The sequence below is a fragment of the Neoarius graeffei genome, chromosome 7 (genome assembly GCF_027579695.1).
Source record: "Neoarius graeffei isolate fNeoGra1 chromosome 7, fNeoGra1.pri, whole genome shotgun sequence".
NCBI lineage: Eukaryota > Metazoa > Chordata > Actinopteri > Siluriformes > Ariidae > Neoarius > Neoarius graeffei.
In genome coordinates, this window is record NC_083575.1 from 40,815,048 (window position 1) to 40,834,333 (window position 19,286).

Here is a 19,286-nt window from a genome sequence, read left to right on the forward strand (position 1 = left end):
CGTTCAAAAGTTTGGGGTCACTGTGAAATGTCCTTATTTTTGAAAGAAAAGCACTGTTCTTTTCAATGAAGATCACTTTAAACTAATCAGAAATCCACTCTATACATCGCTAATGTGGTAAATGACTATTCTAGCTGCAAATGTCTGGTTTTTGGTGCAATATCTCCATAGGTGTATAGAGGCCCATTTCCAGCAACTCTCACTCCAGTGTTCTAATGGTACAATGTGTTTGCTCATTGCCTCAGCCCATGTTTACATTAGACCGTATCAGCGGATCATCAGATTAACGTTTTTAAAACGATTAGTGTGCACACAGCAACACCAATACACGATTTGCGTGCACACAGCAACGCCAATACACGGATACGCTCGGCTCCGCAGGCATCCTGCGCTCCAAATCACTCCGCCCTGAACAGCGAGTGCCCTCTGGAGGGTGCGCACTCCGGCCCTGCGCAGCTCACACAGTGCGCGAGTGAAGTGAACGAGCTGTGATTCGGGACTGAGCCGCTGTGTGTGTGATCCCAGCGCATATCACTTACCACTTGCAAGTGGAAGGATGGCAAGCCTAAAGACAATCATAACTACACAATGGGCAGTATTTGCATCAGTATTTGCAGTATTTTCATACTTTTATACTCTTTAATGAAAGGTGATACAAGGCGGAAGTCCACGCCGTTTTTCAGCAGTCGCGTCACATGACCAACACCAGCGAATCAGGAAGGTGGATGTCACAGTGACGTTGTCCAATGAGACGCCAGCTAGAGCTCAGCACAGCGTATCCGCGTATTCTCAATGTTTACACAGCACCGGAGCTGACACGATCTGGATTGAATACGTGGACTCTGGCGGATTCCCGTTTCCCGGCGTTTCCAGGCAGTTTAATGTAAACGGACAGTGCAGCCGCGAAGAAAAAGAGACAGATACGGTCTAATGTAAACGTAGCCTCAGAAGGCTAATGGATGATTAGGAAAACCCCTGTACAATCATGTTAGCACAGCTGAAAACAGTTGAGCTCTTTAGAGAAGCTATAAAACTGACCTTCCTTTGAGCAGATTGAGTTTCTGGAGCATCACATTTGTGGGGTCGATTAAATGCTCAAAATGGCCAGAAAAATGTCTTGACTATATTTTCTATTCGTTTTACAACTTATGGTGGGAAATAAAAGTGTGACTTTTCATGGAAAACACAAAATTGTCTGGGTGACCCCAAACTTTTGAACGGTAGTATATAACATACATGATGATATTCTAACGTGCAAAAAGTAATAGTGAAGCAGTTATTGCATCTAAACTACAGAGTTAAATGTGAAACTTAAGAAGTCAAGTCAATCTCAAGTTCATCAGCACCGGCAGTAGGTTTCGCGTTCCCCCTTGTACCATGTGTACAAAAAAAACATGTACTCGACTTAAATCAGCATCCTCGTCTATACAAATAGCCGATATTTGTCTACATTTTCTATGAACACACTTTTGAAAGTTTTAGACCAATCAATGCGCACCATGTTATTGTGCATTTTAGTGTCGTTATTCACTGCTATAGGTATTAAAAACAATTTGCAGTCAGTATGGCTGCTGGATGCCATGTTAGCAAACACGCTGAACAACCAGTGAGACGGCGGCTTTCTTTTCACCGTGTCAAATGGACCAATCACTAGGCGCTACATGCATTAGTTTTGGCAACAGTCAATACAGGTACAGTGTACGATAGAGGCCATTCGGCAGGCCTAAAAGAAGGGTTTTTTGTTTTGCTTTTTTTACTACAAGTGTTTCATCCACAAATGTTTTTTTTCTTTCTTTTTTTTTCATAATACCCGGCCGGGTTACTGCCAACAAAGCTTTTTTCAAGGCTGGCCTAACCATCTTGTAGAAGTAGCCACAGTTCTTCTGAACATTTTGTCACACTCGCTTCTTAGGGCGTATTCACACCTACGTTGTTTGGTCCGGACCAAACGAACCAAATTTCCCTTGGTCCGGACCTTTTGGGTTGGTCTGAATACAAACCACCGAACTCTGGTCCGGACCAAACAAGTGGACCGAGACCGAGCTGCAAGGTCGGACTCGGTCCGGACCAAAGGAACTGTGGTGCGGACCTTTTGGAGGTGTGAAAGCAGACCGGACCTAATCCGACAGTTTTGCTTTTTTGTACCTCGGGAGCTTCCGTCGTTTGTCGAGCATTATGGGAAACAGAGTCTTGACATGCCACCGCAAAGTGCAAACACTGTTTCGGTTGTCAAGGGAACCTTACAACAGTCGTTCAGTCATTCAGACCAGTGGTAGGCTAGACTACAGAGTACAAAAAATGAGTACGGGGCAAACGTGGGCCGAGGAAGAAACGCGTACCCTTGTGGATATATGGGCAGATGTCCAAATATCTGAGCTTTTGGAGAGAACACACAAAAATGCCGACGTGTTTGCTGTATTCAGTGAGAAAATGAAGGAGAAGGGGTTCACGCGCTCCCCAGAACAATGTCGGCTAAAAGTGAAGAAACTCCGTCAGACCTGCATTAAAATCAGGGACATTCTTTCAAAAAGTGGCAGTACTAGCGACGCAAAAAAGAAATTCATCTATTACGATGGATAAGGCAAATATCCCGACACATACCTCCTCCGTCTTGCGTGAAGAGCCAGAACTGTCACAACATGATGTGCGCTCATCAGCGCTAGCCTCCGTAGCCGCCTTGCCCTTTGAAGTCGTCGTTGATAAATTACTTGTACAACAGCATAGTAATCGCACAATTGTGAAAACAGTAAAAACTGCAAGTGAACTATCGAACTATCCTGGTCTGAATACACCCTTAATTGTGCAACAAAACCCAGTAGCCTTTATTATGTGTTTTATCTGAGAAGTGCCTCTTATGCAATCTGCTGCTTTCTTTTACTGATGATCAAACATTTTTTTTCTGTAACATTTGAATTTTGTGCTGGAAAACTAGAATGTTTTTGTACTGACTCGATAATGCAGAAGTCTTACAATTTAAAAAAAAACAAAAAACACAACCTTGAACAATATACATACAGTGGTGCTTGAAAGTTTGTGAACCCTTTAGAATTTTCTATATTTCTGCACAAATATGACCCAAAACATCATCAGATTTTCACACAAGTCCTAAAAGTAGATAAAGAGAACCCAGTTAAACAAATGAGACAAAAGTATTATACTCGGTCATTTACTTATTGAGGAAAATGATCCAATATTACATATCTGTGAGTGGCAAAAGTATGTGAACCTCTAGGATTAGCAGTAAATTTGAAGGTGAAATTAGAGTCAGATGTTTTCAATCAATGGGATGACAATCAGGTGTGAGTGGGCACCCTGTTTTATTTAAAGAACAGGGATCTATCAAAGTCTGATCTTCACAACGCATGTTTGTGGAAGTGTATCATGGCACGAACAAAGGAGATTTCTGAGGAGCTCAGAAAAAGCGTTGTTGATGCTCATCAGGCTGGAAAAAGTTACAAAACCATTTCTAAAGAGTTTGGACTCCAACAATCCACAGTTAGACAGATTGTGTACAAATGGAGGAAATTCAAGACCATTGTTACCCTCCCCAGGAGTGGTCAACCAACAAAGATCACTCCAAGAGCAAGGCGTGTAATAGTCGGCGAGGTCACAAAGGACCCCAGGGTAACTTCTAAGCAACTGAAGGCTTCTCTCACATTGGCTAATGTTGATGTTCATGAGTCCACCATCAGGAGAACACTGAACAACAATGGTGTGCACGGCAGGGTTGCAAGGAGAAAGCCACTGCTCTCCAAAAAGAACACTGTTGCTCATTTGCAGTTTGCTAAAGATCACGTGGACAAGCCAGAAGGCTATTGGAAAAATGTTTTGTGGACGGATGAGACCAAAATAGAACTTTTTGGTTTAAATGAGAAGCGTTATGTTTGGAGAAAGGAAAACACTGCATTCCAGCACAAGAACCTTATCCCATCTGTGAAACATGGTGGTGGTAGTATCATAGTTTGGGCCTGTTTTGCTGCATCTGGGCCAAGACAGCTTGCCATCATTGATGGAACAATGAATTCTGAATTATACCAGCAAATTCTAAAGAAAAATGTCAGGACATCTGTCCATGAACTGAATCTCAAGAGAAGGTGGGTCATGCAGCAAGACAACGACCCGAAGTACACAAGTCGTTCTACCAAAGAATGGTTAAAGAAGAATAAAGTTAATGTTTTGGAATGACCAAGTCAAAGTCCTGACCTCAATCCAATCGAAATGTTGTGGAAGGACCTGAAGCGAGCAGTTCATGTGAGGAAACCCACCAACATCCCAGAGTTGAAGCTGTTCTATACCAAGGAATTGGCTAAAATTCCTCCAAGCCGGTGTGCAGGACTGATCAACAGTTCCCGTAAACGTTTAGCTGCAGTTATTGCTGCACAAGGGGGTCACACCAGATACTGAAAGCAAAGGTTCACATACTTTTGCCACTCATAGATACGTAATATTGGATCATTTTCCTCAATAAATAAATGATCAAGTATAATATTTTTGTCTCATTTGTTTAACTGCATTCTCTTTATCTACTTTTAAGACTTGTGTGAAAATCTGATGATGTATTAGGTCATATTTATGCAGAAATATAGAAAATTCTAACGGGTTCACAAACTTTCAAGCACCACTGTACCAGTCAAAGGTTTGTACACCCCGACTCATTCATAGGTTTTTCCTGTATTCTGACTATTTTCTACATTGTAGAACAATACTGAAGACATCAAAACTATGAAATAACATCTGGAACACGTATGGAATTATAGTCCTGTGGAAAAGTCTTCGGCACACGGAAAGAAATGTTACAGAACAAAAATGGCTTAAAAATAATGAAATGAAATGTTTCACCATTAAAAAAAATAATACTACAAAGAGCACTAAGCCATAATAAATGAAACAAAGTCAATATCTGGTGTGAGACGACCCTCTGCTCAAAAAAAAAAAAATAGTCGTCTCAGGTACAATGAGTGCAGTTTGATAAGGAAATGAGCTGTAGGTTTTACTGAGCATCTTACAGAACCAGCCACAGTTCTTCTGGGCACTTTGTCATACTCGCTTCTTCATTTTGCAGCAAAACCTAGTGACCTTCATTATGTTTTCTTTTTTTAATCAGAAACGTGATCCCTTATGTAATATGCTGCTCAGATACAAACAACTTTTTCTGCAACATTTAATTTTGTGCTGGAAAACAAACGTTCGGACTCTAAAATGTTTTTGTACTGACTCAATAATGTAGAAGTCATAAAATAGAAATCTATAACAAAGTTTGTATGAATCATAGGGTGCCAAGACTTTTGCACAGTACTGTATGTGGTAAACAAAAAAAAAAAAAAAAAAGTGTTAAAAAAATCCAATAATGTTTCATATTTTAGATTCTTCAAAGTAGCCAGCGTTTACCTTGAGGACGCTTTACACACTACTGGCATTATCTGAACCAGATTCATGAGGTCGTTACCTGGAATGCTTTTCAATTAACAGTTGTGCCTTGTCAAAAGTTAATTAGAGCAATGTCTTGCCTTCTTAATGCGTTCAAGATCAAACAATAAATAGTAAATAATAAAAACACAGTAAATAGTCATATTCCACAACTGTAGTAATCTATATTACATCAAGAACTGCTCAAGGAAGTAAAGAGAAACAACACCCATCATTACTTTAAGACATGAAATGGCTTCTCATCTCATCATCTCTAGCCGCTTTATCCTGTTCTACAGGGTCGCAGACAAGCTGGAGCCTATCCCAGCTGACTACGGGCGAAAGGCGGGGTACACCCTGGACAAGTCGCCAGGTCATCACAGGGCTGACACATAGACACAGACAACCATTCACACTCACATTCACACCTACGGTCAATTTAGAGTCACCAGTTAACCTAACCTGCATGTCTTTGGACTGTGGGGGAAACCGGAGCACCCGGAGGAAACCCACGCGGACACGGGGAGAACATGCAAACTCCGCACAGAAAGGCCCTCGCCGGCAACGGGGCTCGAACCCGGACCTTCTTGCTGTGAGGCGACAGCGCTAACCACTACACCACCGTGCCGCCTATGAAGTGGCTTAATTAATAAAAAGAAAGAAAAAACACCGAATTAGAAGCTGTGTCCAAACTTTTGACTGGTATGGTGTACATAATTCATTCAAAGATAATGTTGCAGTAATATGGGTTACATTTAATTGACTTTTTATTCTATAACGGAGAAACATTCATCAATAAAGCTTCCAGGAGTTAGAGATCAGTAGAAACCTTAGTTCTGAAACACAAATCGGGTTTGGAATAACTGGAAGACACTTGGCCACTGCGACAAGGCAGGTTTCAAGAGAAACTTGAGCACAGAACCGCGAGCAAGTCTCCTACGGCAGGTTAGGATTTCAGCAATGGTTCATATATACACTGTATATGCAGAGGCAAACAGGGAGTTTCTGCGAGTGTAATGATTCTAGGATTGTGACTTTCAAACCAATAAATCAAATTAAGTAAAAAAAAAAAAATTTACATAAAGAATGTGCCGTGTTAAAAAGCTTCCTATTCTACAAATACTATGACAAGGCACCGTGTTCACTTGTAATATGTGACCTACAAGAGTAACTATATACTGCTCGTAACATATTCTTTTTAATTTAGAGCCAATATTGTGACAGAAAAACTGATATCCTGTAAGGACGACAACATATACATTGGCTGTACACACACGCACAACATTTTCGAGACAAGTTCTGTTAATAGATGCATTTTTTCAGTGTGTTTAAACTGCTATCAGGATTCTTTAAGCATCAAAACGTTTTAAAAAAAAAAAGCTCCAACTGATCAACTTCTGTTGAAGCCTGTAGTGATACTGGAGCTCGGAGTACCGTATAGCGATCCAACAGCAACGTGCTCACAGTACCCCAGCCCACTCTGTGCATCTGCGGCAAAAGTTACACGAACTGTGAGTCATGGTGGCATGCTTCAAGACGTGTTACATCACACTGAAAGGAACGGTTACCACCAAACATGTGACTGTCTGTAACCTTTAGCAAGTCATGGCACTGATGATGGCTTATTTATTTATTTGTCCTTTAAGTGACCAGGGTGGATACTTGCAGGTTTCCATTTCTCTCCTCGCATCGAGTTACTCATGAAAAAAGAAAACGGTTCTCTTGTAACTGTCGTTCCCATCATGTTTTTTAATCACATCCATCTGAGGATGTACGTATGACTGGAAACAAAGCTCCAGTAATACGAGACTGCTTTAAAATCTGATTTTATCCACATATCCACTAAGCAACGGAACAGCAAATGATCACATCGAACCAGATCTGTTCATTTCCGTCTTCACAGTCAGGCAAAGTCATTCAACAGTCGAGATGAAAAGCAGAACCAAGCTCAGGCATGGTTCTCAAAGTGACACCCATGAAATATAGCCTGAGGGTCCATCATTTATTTATTTTGCTCCAGAGATGGAAATCACAATCCACTATTGTCAAAGTTATCATGTATATTTTACAGTTATATACATCAGTCACTTCAAGTGAATGCATTTAATCCAAACCTCAATAACTCCAAAAACAATTAGCTTATAAATGGTGCCAAATTCAATCAAATGATAGTTTGATTCTTTGGGGTTTTTTTTAATTAATGTATTCTGTGAGTAGAAAAAGTTCAGAAATGAAAAGGAATATAACGGACATCTGTGCATAATATTTGAAAAGTTGTATCAAGTTTATAAATTAAAATCTGTAACTGGGGTCGAGGGCGGCATGGTGGTGTAGTGGTTAGCGCTGTCGCCTCACAGCAAGAAGGTCCGGGTTCGAGCCCCGTGGCCGGCGAGGGCCTTTCTGGGCAGAGTTTGCATGTTCTCCCCGTGTCCGCATGGGTTTCCTCCGGGTGCTCCGGTTTCCCCCACAGTCCAAAGACATGCAGGTTAGGTTAACTGGTGACTCTAAATTGACCGTAGGTGTGAATGTGAGTGTGAATGGTTGTCTGTGTCTATGTGTCAGCCCTGTGATGACCTGGCGACTTGTCCAGGGTGTACCCCGCCTTTCGCCCGTAGTCAGCTGGGATAGGCTCCAGCTTGCCTGCGACCCTGTAGAAGGATAAAGCGGCTACAGATAACGAGATGAGAACTGGGGTTGAGTGGGGGACGGGAAGATAATTCCATGATATCATCCATCACAACACGTACAGTACCAGTCAAAAGTCTGTACACCCCTACTCATTCATTCATAGGTTTTTCTGTATTTTGACTATTTTCTACATTGTAGAACACTGAAGACATCAAAACTATGAAATAACATCTGGAACATATATGGAATTATGCGGTAAACAAAAACAAACAAGTGTTAAAAACAACAAACTGCTTCATATTTTAGATTCTTCAAAGTAGCCAGCGTTTCCCTTGATGACGCTTTGTACACTATTGGCATTATCTGAACCAGCTTCATGAGGTCGTCACCTGGAATGCTTTTCAATTAACAGGTGCCTCGTCAAAAGTTAATTAGTGCAATTTCTTGCCTTCTTAATGCGTTTGAGATCAAACAAATAATAAACAATAAAAATACAGTAAATAGTCCTATTCCACAACTGCTTTACAGCATCTGAAGGATCCGCCCTTTCCTCAGCCCCTTGGTCCAAGCACTGCTCCTCTCCTGCTTGGACTACTGCAACCATCTCCTTACTGGCCTTCCAGCTCATCCAGAACGCTGCAGCTTGCCTGGTCTACAACCTCTCTTGTTCCTCCCAGGTTACCCCTCTGCTTGCTGCCTGTCACAGCTCACATAAAATTTCAGACACTGGTGCTCGCTTACCAGGCTGTAAAGGGGTGAGGTAGCATACTCCAGACACTGATCTGACCCTACATGCCAGTCAGATCCCTACACTCTGCTAACTGGTCACCTGGCCTCTTCGTTCCTGCCCAGTCCGCTCGAGACTGCTGTCTGTCCTGGTTCCCTGTTGGTGAAATGACCTTCCCATTGAGGTCAGAACTGCAGAGTCCCTGATCACCTTCAGGCGCAGCCTGAAAACCCACCTCTCCCCTGCCCAATGTGTAATCTCATAGCGGTCTTAACCAACCCAGACTGTGTACTGTCTAGTCTGGTCATGATTACTTAGGGTTAGCCATTGGGGTTTTATTTTTCTCTATGTAGTTGGACTTTGTCAGCTCATTTGTATGCTTACCTTGGCTGGTTGCTGAATGCTACTTCAACAGAATATTACACTAGGTGTTATTCTCTCACTTGTTCACTTGGCACTAGAACTTTCTTGCCTAGAAGTTCAGCACTTCTTGTACCTGACTTTTGCACTTGAACGTCACTCTGGATAAGAGCGTCTGCTAAATGCTTGTAATGTAATGTAACTGTAATAATCCATATTATGTCAAGAGCCACTCAACTAAGTAAAGAGAAATATCATCCATCATTACTTTAAGACAAAGTGGCTTTTAATTAATAAAAATAAAGAAAAAACATTGAATTAAAAGATGTGTCTAAACTCTTGGCTGTTACTGTAGGTTTGCTAACAAACTGCCAGTAAGTAGTCATGTTGCATTTATTTTAAAAAAGTTTGATGATCCTTTATTTAATTTAAAAAAATACATACATGTTATTTACCAGCTAGGAGGTCCGTATCGTGAAATACCGTGACCGAGGTCTTGAAAGTACTGAGCGAGGCCCTCTGGGCCGAGGTCAGTATTCAAGGCCGAGGTCACGGTATTTCACCATACGGACAGACCTTAAGCTGGTAAATAATATATTTATTTTTTTCCTTACCAAATTCTAACAGAAAACGAGAGCGCCCGAAAGGGAAAACCGAGCCGAGCCACCATTTTGAATCCTCATTCACGGCTGTCATGCAAATTGCTTCCTCCTCGGTATACAAGTGCACTTCCATGGCAGGAAAATAACTACATTTTGCCGCCTATGTAGTCCCCTATTTATACAAAATTTAGTCTTTCAGGATTCAGCCATGTTTTTGCTCGGCGTTAGCAAGTTACAGGTTTTTAGCTTTCTCCTGAAATGTTTTCTTTTATTTCTTCTTCCTCAGGGTAGTAAAACTCGCTTTCGCTGTGAACACTGTCGTTATCGCTATCCATGCTGTAAAATTAATGCTATTATACTGAGAAACGCGAAAATAAATGTTGACAAATTGCTACTATGTTGTTTGTTGTTGTGAACAAGCGAGTCGCCAGGGGTCCATAATCATAGGATACGGACCCGCTCGCCAGCCAATCAGAGTGCAGGATTTGATGGAAACCAGACCGCGAGAAAAATAAATATATATCATACATAAAATATTTAACACTGAAAATGAGGGCAGAAAATAACGTTTTAAATATTAAGTACAAACATTTAACTCCCCCCAAAAAAAATCAGGGGCGGCACGGTGGTGTAGTGGTTAGCGCTGTCGCCTCACAGCAAGAAGGTCCTGGGTTCGAGCCCCGGGGCCGGCGAGGGCCTTTCTGTGCGGAGTTTGCATGTTCTCCCCGTGTCCGTGTGGGTTTCCTCCGGGTGCTCCGGTTTCCCCCACAGTCCAAAGACATGCAGGTTAGGTTAACTGGTGACTCTAAATTGACCGTAGGTGTGAATGTGAGTGTGAATGGTTGTCTGTGTCTATGTGTCAGCCCTGTGATGACCTGGCGACTTGTCCAGGGTGTACCCCGCCTTTCGCCCGTAGTCAGTTGGGATAGGCTCCAGCTTGCCTGCGACCCTGTAGAAGGATAAAGCGGCTAGAGATAATGAGATGAGAAAAAAAAAATCAGCTGCTTTTCTCATGTAAAAATTGAATTAAGAATATATATATATATATATATATATATATATCAGAAAAGCATATGATTTAATTTACACTTACAGTGATATAATGATTATATCACATCACCCAGCCCTGGTGGATAGCTGTTGTTTTTTTTTTTTGGTTTGTTTGGTTTTTTTTTTAAACATTGAAGTTAAAGGGGTCTCTGGCTACAAAAAGTCTAGACGGAGTTTTGTGACCAGCACAGAAGACTCAAATCTTAACATTGAACCAAATCTAACTGATCGACACCACAGTTTACAGCAGATACCAAACTACTGAAAAGCATCCAAAACTAGAAAACTGTCAGTACTGGTCCAAATGAATCTGCTGCTAAATGGCCACACCATCACTGTAGGCTTTTTCCTGTACCGTAAAAAAACCACACATCATTCTGAGATGGTACAGTTTGTCCGAATGTTACCGTTCTAACATGATCATTAGCCCAGGGGTCTTTATGAACAGGCTGAAATATGACGCTCATTATTTAAATATGTACAGTAATATTTCAGAAGTTTATTGGAGCTTGCATTCCTCGACTCATTAGGTCCAAACGGACATTATTTGTAGGCGACTTGATTTTCACTTGACGTTTCCGAGGTTTAGATTAAACCATTCAATTTAAACTGACCAGTCAAACTGGAAGAACTCAAGAATAAAATACAAAAAAACTTTGCTAATGGCGGGTTTCAATCACTGGAACTTTAAATAAATAAATAAATAAATAAATAAATCACCACAGACCCCTTGCCCCTCAGAACCCCTACATCAGCCTATAAGTGTTTATATATTTAAAAAAATAATAATAATAAAAAAACCTACCTGCTTCAAGCAAATGCCAGGTATATCAACATTCACGAAAATAATACAACTTTCTTTGAATTTATAGCAAACAAATATTTAGTGTCTTGCAAAAACTACGCAAATGTGCTGGGTTTGTTGGTGTTCCAGTATGTTAGAAGGCCTACTGCATATAGAAGTGACCGCCAATAATCAACATGGGAAGTGAGAAAAAAAGAAAAATCATCGCAGTCAGTCAAGTATACGACCAAAGTGGGGACCAACAACTGTTACACACTGAACCATCAAACAAGCTGCAAGAACACACGTAGAGCAAAGTGAGCACAATGCTGCTCATTATACAACTGATTTCACTGTTTTGCACTATTGCATGCACTAATGACATGAAACATGAAGATATTACATAAACGTTACATACTTCAAATGCAGTAAAAAGTAAAACTCAATAATGCTAATCCAGTCTCACTTCACTTCGATATAAATCATTTCGTCATTAAAAATGTCTGACTTGTCATTGATGCATTGCTTATACTCCATGCGAGTTTACATTTTCATTTACGTTTTTAAATTCCTCTCCAATAAAATTTCCATTTCCTTGTGCATTTGTATTATTTCATCTATAACATACTGTATATACTGTGGTCTCTGTATCATCACAACACTTCAGTCGAGTCACACCAAAACAGGAAGCAGGATCAAGGTCCAAGCCAACCGCTCCTTCCCTGTTAGACAATACTCGTTTCCCCTGATTTGTCTACTGAAATTTCATACATGCCGTTCATCCATGTAAAGACCCGCCTCCCAAGTCATTCACTGTGCTCAACGTAGCCGAAGACAGTTACAACAATTCACTTCAGCTTCATTCACACCGAGCGTGCGTCTCGCCTCACTATGGTAAAAGCACAAAATCTGCAGCTCACTTACCAAACTGGAGATGAATGAATGATGAGTGAGTGTACAGCGCTAGTTTACACTGCACCAGAAACCAAGCTCAGAAACCAGAATGGAGGAAATGAAAAAGTTCTGAATGAAACACTGCAGGATGTGGATGTCTGAGGTCTCAGAGGAGTTCCGCTCATCTGCCGCAGCTAGATTTCAAAACACAGACGCCTCTCATGTGCTCGTGTGTATCTCTCTCTCTCTCTCTCTCTCTCTCTCTCTCTCGTGAAATAAAAGCAGAACTATGTGTCCGTTCCCTAAAAAAAAAAAAGTTGTTTAATCTCACCCAACTCTTACAGCACAGGAGCCTGAACAGGATTAACTCTGAGCTGAAGAAAAATTCCTCATAGGTAGATGTTATGGCCAAAAAAATATATACACATTGACTCATTCATTATTGTTGCATAGAAGCATGAAAAGATCCCAGTGCACGGAATGATTTCTGAACTAAAATACCATATAAAATGTTAAAGGGAGATGCGACCTGAGCCCAACAGATAAATCAGCTTCAGCTGTGTGGAAACAAAAAAAGCTATTCCTATGATACACCATTATGTATCACACTACACAGGACCACTAACAAACTGCCAGAAAAAAAAAATGCATTTTTTAAACTGTTTTAAAAAAAAATTTATTTAATATCTACAAAAATAATTTTTAATACCAAAAAATTAATAAAACAAACGTTGTAAAAGCTTGAACACTTGACATTTACCCACAAACTTATGAGCTGCTTTCCATCCATCCGTTATCCGTAACCGCTTATCCTGTGCAGGGTCGCGGGCAAGCTGGAGCCTATCCCAGCTGACTATTGCCCCTTTTCCACCAAAGCAGTTCCAGGGCTGGTTTGGGGCCAGTGCTTAGTTTGGAACCGGGTTTTCTGTTTCCACTGACAAAGAACTGGCTCTGGGGCCAGAAAAACCGGTTCCAGGCTAGCACCAACTCTCTGCTGGGCCAGAGGAAAGAACCGCTTACGTCAGCGGGGGGGCGGAGTTGTTAAGACCAACAACAATAACAAGACTGCGAAAGATCGCCATTTTTAAGCGACGAGAAGCAGCAGCTGTACAAACGCAAAGTCATCCTTTATTATTGTTGTTATTGTTGCTGCTGCTTCTTCCGTGTTGTTTTTGCTTCGATATTTGCGCCAAGGTTTATGCAAACGTAGCGACGTAACTGACGTATACAGCGACGTAATGACGTGGCTTCCCTTAGCACCGCGAGCGATGGAAAAGCAAACTGGTTCTCAGCTGGCTCGTGAGTTGAACGAGTTGTGAACCAGCACCAGCACTGGCCCCGAACCAGCCCTGGAACTGATTTGGTGGAAAAGAGGCATATGGGCGAAAGGCGGGGTACACCCTGGACAAGTCGCCAGGTCATCACAGGGACACGTAGAGACAAACAACCATTCACACTCACGTTCACACCTACGGTCAATTTAGAGTCACCAGTTAACCTAACCTGCATGTCTTTGGACTGTCCTCAACCCGATAGAACACCTTTGGGATGAATTAGAGCGGAGACTGAGAGCCAGGCCTTCTCGTCCAACATCAGTGTGTGACCTCACAAATGCGCTTCTGGAAGAATGGTCAAAAATTCCCATAAACACACTCCTAAACCTTGTGGACAGCCTTCCCAGAAGAGTTGAAGCCGTTCTAGCTGCAAAGGTTGGACCGATGTCATATTGAACCCTATGGATTAGGAATGGGATGTCACTTAAGCTCATATGTGAGTCAAGGCAGGTGAGCGAATACTTTTGGCAATATAATGTGTGTGTATATATATATATATATATATATATATATATATATATATATATATATATATATATATATATATATACATACACACACACATATTCAGAAGTGGCCCTGAATTTGCATTGAAGTACAGTAGTTTACATGAATCTGACACCCTAAAAATATTTATGGTACAATTAAATATATCAAACCTTCAGAACAGGAACCAAATGATCCTAATTGTAGGAAGAAGGCACCCAAGAAGACTCAAGACATCACATAAGATCCAAAATATCACCATAATACAGAAATCTTTTAAGCTAGCCTGCTACAGAACTGGAAAATCCCTTTACTGAGCTCAGGGCCTAATCAATACAATCACAGAAAACCTTTATGATGTCTCATCTCATCTCATTATCTGTAGCCGCTTTATCCTGTTCTACAGGGTCGCAGGCAAGCTGGAGCCTATCCCAGCTGACTACGGGCGAAAGGTGGGGTACACCCTGGACAAGTCGCCAGGTCATCACAGGGCTGACACACAGACACAGACAACCATTCACACTCACATTCACACCTACGCTCAATTTAGAGTCACCAGTTAACCTAACCTGCATGTCTTTGGACTGTGGGGGAAACCGGAGCACCCGGAGGAAACCCACGCGGACACGGGGAGAACATGCAAACTCCGCCCAGAAAGGCCCTCGCCGGCCACAGGGCTCGAACCCGGACCTTCTTGCTGTGAGGCGACAGTGCTAACCACTACACCACCGTGCCGCCCCTTTATGATGTCACGTCAATGAAATTAATAATCAATAATGTGCTAGTTAGGAGTAATCATTTTGCTACAGGCTAAACACATTATCATGATGAAACTATGTGAAAATTATATCTAGTGTTACGGAAGCTAGTCAGACAGAAAACAGAATATTGCCGCCCTGTGTGTAATAGCACAGCAAGCAACATATAAAGTGTTATACTCGCCTATTTCATTACATGCATAATATTATTAATCATAAACAGATGACATGACGGCATAGCTAGCGGCATGTTTCTCTTCCAGTTTTACTAATTGCATTAGTCCTTTACAAAGTTAGAGGTAATAGTTGCCCCCACTCCTCGTACCTCGGGCTTCCAGTGGGAGACCAGGAAGTAACCTCCTGCCTAGCTCAAAAACTAGAATCAGTGCACCACTCTGAGAAGTTAATTGATGTAAAGTGCAAATGACTGACGGAAAACTGATCATGCAAAATCACCTTTTTTTTTTTTTAAATGCAGGCGCCCTGTGCCACCCTCGCCAAGATGCTGCCCATAATATCGCCGATACCTAAATCCGCCACGGCTGTGGCATAACGCATATTTTATATATCCATCTATCCGCTGGTGGATCTGAAACCTGTGTGGATAATACCAGGGGCGTAGCTGGGGGTGTCCTGGGGTGCCCGTGACCCCCCCCTTTGTCGGACCATACATTTTTTCAATAGCCACTGTAATTTTTCTAACTTTTTTTTTAACTAGATTGTCACCTCAGCCTCATTAGGGTTTCTATAACCTTGACTTCCTGTGGTTTGGGCACGAAAACCCAGTTTGTCAGTGTGCGGGAGAGGCGGATGTAAGTACAGATATGTTAAATAATACACAGTGCGATATGAGCATAAAGTGCGTGAAATGCACACAACAGGCAAATAGTCCGAAACAGCAGGCAAAGTCGTAATCGAGGAAACAGGCAGGAGGTCAGTCGAGGCGCGGACCTCCTCAAGGGACGAGAAACAGGAGTCAAAAACCCAGGAGGTCAACAGGAACAGGGCCAGGAAACAAGGCTCTGTAAGGCACACTAGACGTAGCGTAATACTTCGCATCGTCCTTGCATGGGCGCAGTCCTTAAACAGCCTAAACATAATTCATTGATTAAAGACAGAAAAGAAAAAGAAAGCACAACTTTATTCATCACACACTTGTGAAATTTCCTCTCTGCATTTAACCCGTCTGAAGCAGTGAACACACACATGAGCAATGAGCGCACACACATACCCAGAGCAGTGGGCAGCCATGCTAACAGCACCCGGGGAGCAGTTGGGAGTTCGGTGCCTCGCTCAAGGGCACCTCAGCCCAAGGTCGTCCCATATTAACCTAACCTGCATGTCTTTGGACTGTGGGGGAAATCGGAGCACCCGGAGGAAACCCACGCAGACACGGGGAGAACATGCAAACTCCACACAGAAAGGCCTTCGCCGGCTGCTGGGTTCAAACCCGGAACCTTCTTGCTGTGAGGCAACTGTGCTAACCACTACACCACCGTGCCGCCCAATAAGGTGGTTTAGTGGTGTTCTTTGTTAACGGCGCGCGTGCCAGAGCTTGTTAGGCACGCACGCAGCCCAAGGCACGCCTTCAGGTGCATGAGCCAAGACGTGCAGGACTGAAACAGTTCTGTGCAAGCGCAACACGATCGCACTAGAAAGCATGGTCAAGCTGCCAGTGTAGCTGCAGTCTTTTTAGTTGCAAATTATGAGTATTTCCTCTTGTGTTAATAATTCCCCATGTCAAAACAAGTGAAACTTTCCTTCCTCTTTCGACGTGAACAATTTATTGTATAATTTTTTTCCATCAAAGTTACATTTTGTGGCTTCGAAGCTAAGTTTTAGTGCTGTTTCTAGAACACATCATCAAGAAAACGTGGAAGAAACAGCAATAATGGAAGAGCCGGTTTCTAAGCTGCCTAAAACTAGCAACGGTAATTATTTTTTTTGTTACATAATGTACTCAGGCTGCCAGTCAGTGTGTGACCCCCCCCCCTTTGAAAAATCCTAGCTACGCCCCTGAATACAGGGTGTAAGGCAAGAGAAAACAAAGAAAGAAAGCACAACTTTATTCATCACACACTTGTGAAATTTCCTCTCTGCATTTAACCCATCTGAAGCAGTGAACACACATATCCAGAGCAGTGGGCGGCCATGCTAAGAGCGCCCGGGGAGCAGTTGGGAGTTAGGTGCGTCGCTCAAGGGCACCTCAGCCCAAGGCCGTCCCATATTAACCTAACCTGCATGTCTTTGGACTGTGGGGGAAACCGGAGCACCCGGAGGAAACCCACGCAGACACGAGGAGAACATGCAAACTCCGCACAGAAAGGCCCTCGCCAGCTTCGAACCCAGAACCTTCTTGCTGTGAGGCGACCGTGCGAACCACTACACCACCGTGAATTCACCCCAGATGGGACGCTGGTCCATCGCAGCGCGCCGTCACATTCTCTCACACACTTAGGGGCAATCTAGCAGAGCCAAATCCACCTACCTGCATGGTTTCTGAAGGGGACAGAAAAGCAGAAGAAACCCACATGAGCATGAGGATTAGTGACTCATTACAGTCGGATTATTAAAGGACGAACATCAAGCCATATCAGATCTTCCGAACAGTCAGTAGGTTTGTTTTTTTCTCCCCATCAACAACATCTCTATTGCAAATTTCATAGTGAATATATTGCCATGTTTACAGCAGTGCTAGCTCATTTCACAGCCCACACACATAAAGCATCACAAGTACTAAAGCATGCTGTGTGCACATGTAGGGCTCTGTAGCACAAACACAACGACCAACAACAACAAAAAAAAAGGACAAAAAGGGTGTTTTGTTATTGTTCTTGTTGAATTTTAACCAGGAGGGACAAGACAGCCTGACTAAGCGCCGAGATAAACACTGTTCTGAATGCACACACACACACACACACACACACACCAAAACAACTCCATGCACACAGCCCAGCTAGCCTAGAGCTTCTCCACCATCCTACAGACACTCTCACTACTTTACTGAAGAATTAAAACCGTCAAGGTGCTGCACAGAGCAAATGATACACCGCTATATCTTCTGGGTGCTTTAAGAAGAAGGTTTAAAAGGAGGCTAACGCAAGAGCGCATATATGCTAACTGTTATTGTTGCCTCGGCAACCTATGAGCAAAGGAAACACAGTGAAATGTCAAACGAGTTGCTTTCCAGAACAGAAGCTTTATATTCTTCCAGAAAAGGACACACAGCCTAGGCCAGACTGCACCTTGTGCCCATGTTTCCCAACTCTCAGCATCACAATGCTGCTGCATCACAGCCTCCTCCATCTATCCTCCCTCTGTGTGTGTGTGTGTGTGTGGTGAAGGAAGCGGCTGCTTTCAACCTACACTCTGATCATCATCATCATGAGCATCCAAGCATCAAGCACTGCTCATCCAGCTACTGTTGATGTGTTTACCTGGCGCCACGTTCCCGGGTTTGTTTTTGTTTTTGTTTACACCTTCCTGGCACGCTAAACAAACAAGGAACAAAGCTTTCAGTGCAGTCGAGGCGAACCAAATAATGGTAGCAAAGCGCGATGGTGCGTCGCCGAGCTTCCTTTCCTTTCCTCTCTCACACACACACACACTGTTGACTTTCAGGAAGCCTTGTGACGTCACGGCCAGCCTGTTCTCTTCTCTGACCGTCTCATCCTGTCCACGCTCGGTCCAGCTAGCTCCGCCCCCCTTCTGCCTCCTCTAAACTCTCGCGAGATTGTGCTCTCTGATAAGAGATGTGTGTATGGCACCTCTGCTTGACGTTCTCATTAATGGCACCTGCTATTAAAGCGGCTGTCTCTGTCCACCCAGGTGGCTGGGGCAGGATTGTCTTTTTGTAATTATTCGTTGATATAATTGTTGACTAAGATAATTAAAGGGATCTGAGTTAACATGGACATAGTATGTAATGGGATCTGGACTGGAGCTGTGGTTATTTTTCTCTCATGTATTCATAGTTGAACCCAGACTCAGAGGAGATTCTACGTTGTTGTGGCCCCAAGCAGAAATTTCCAGGGGGCCCTTCTGACCAGTGTTCATCACCAAGATTCAAGATTTTTATTTGTCATATACACAATAACAGGGGGGCGGCACGGTGGTGTAGTGGTTAGCGCTGTCGCCTCACAACAAGAAGGTCCTGGGTTCGAGCCCCAGGGCCGGCGAGGGCCTCTCTGTGTGGAGTTTGCATGTTCTCCCCGTGTCCGCGTGGGTTTCCTCCGGGTACTCCGGTTTCCCCCACAG

At 42.8% G+C, this 19,286-nt stretch overlaps 1 protein-coding gene across 3 annotated transcripts in view; it reads right to left on the bottom strand.

Moving 5' to 3' along the window:
• The window catches only part of akt3a (v-akt murine thymoma viral oncogene homolog 3a), a 199,482-nt gene extending 180,766 nt beyond the window's left edge, over positions 1-18,716 (bottom strand). Inside the window, exon 1 of one of the 3 annotated variants that reach the window (XM_060925635.1) lies at positions 18,467-18,716. The gene's annotated coding sequence lies outside the window, so the exon portion shown is untranslated. Of the gene's footprint in view, positions 1-12,481; positions 12,500-18,395 lie in introns of those variants that run through there. The other 2 variants (XM_060925636.1, XM_060925640.1) reach the window with 2 other exon arrangements.
• Between the last annotated feature and the right edge of the window lie 570 nt (positions 18,717-19,286).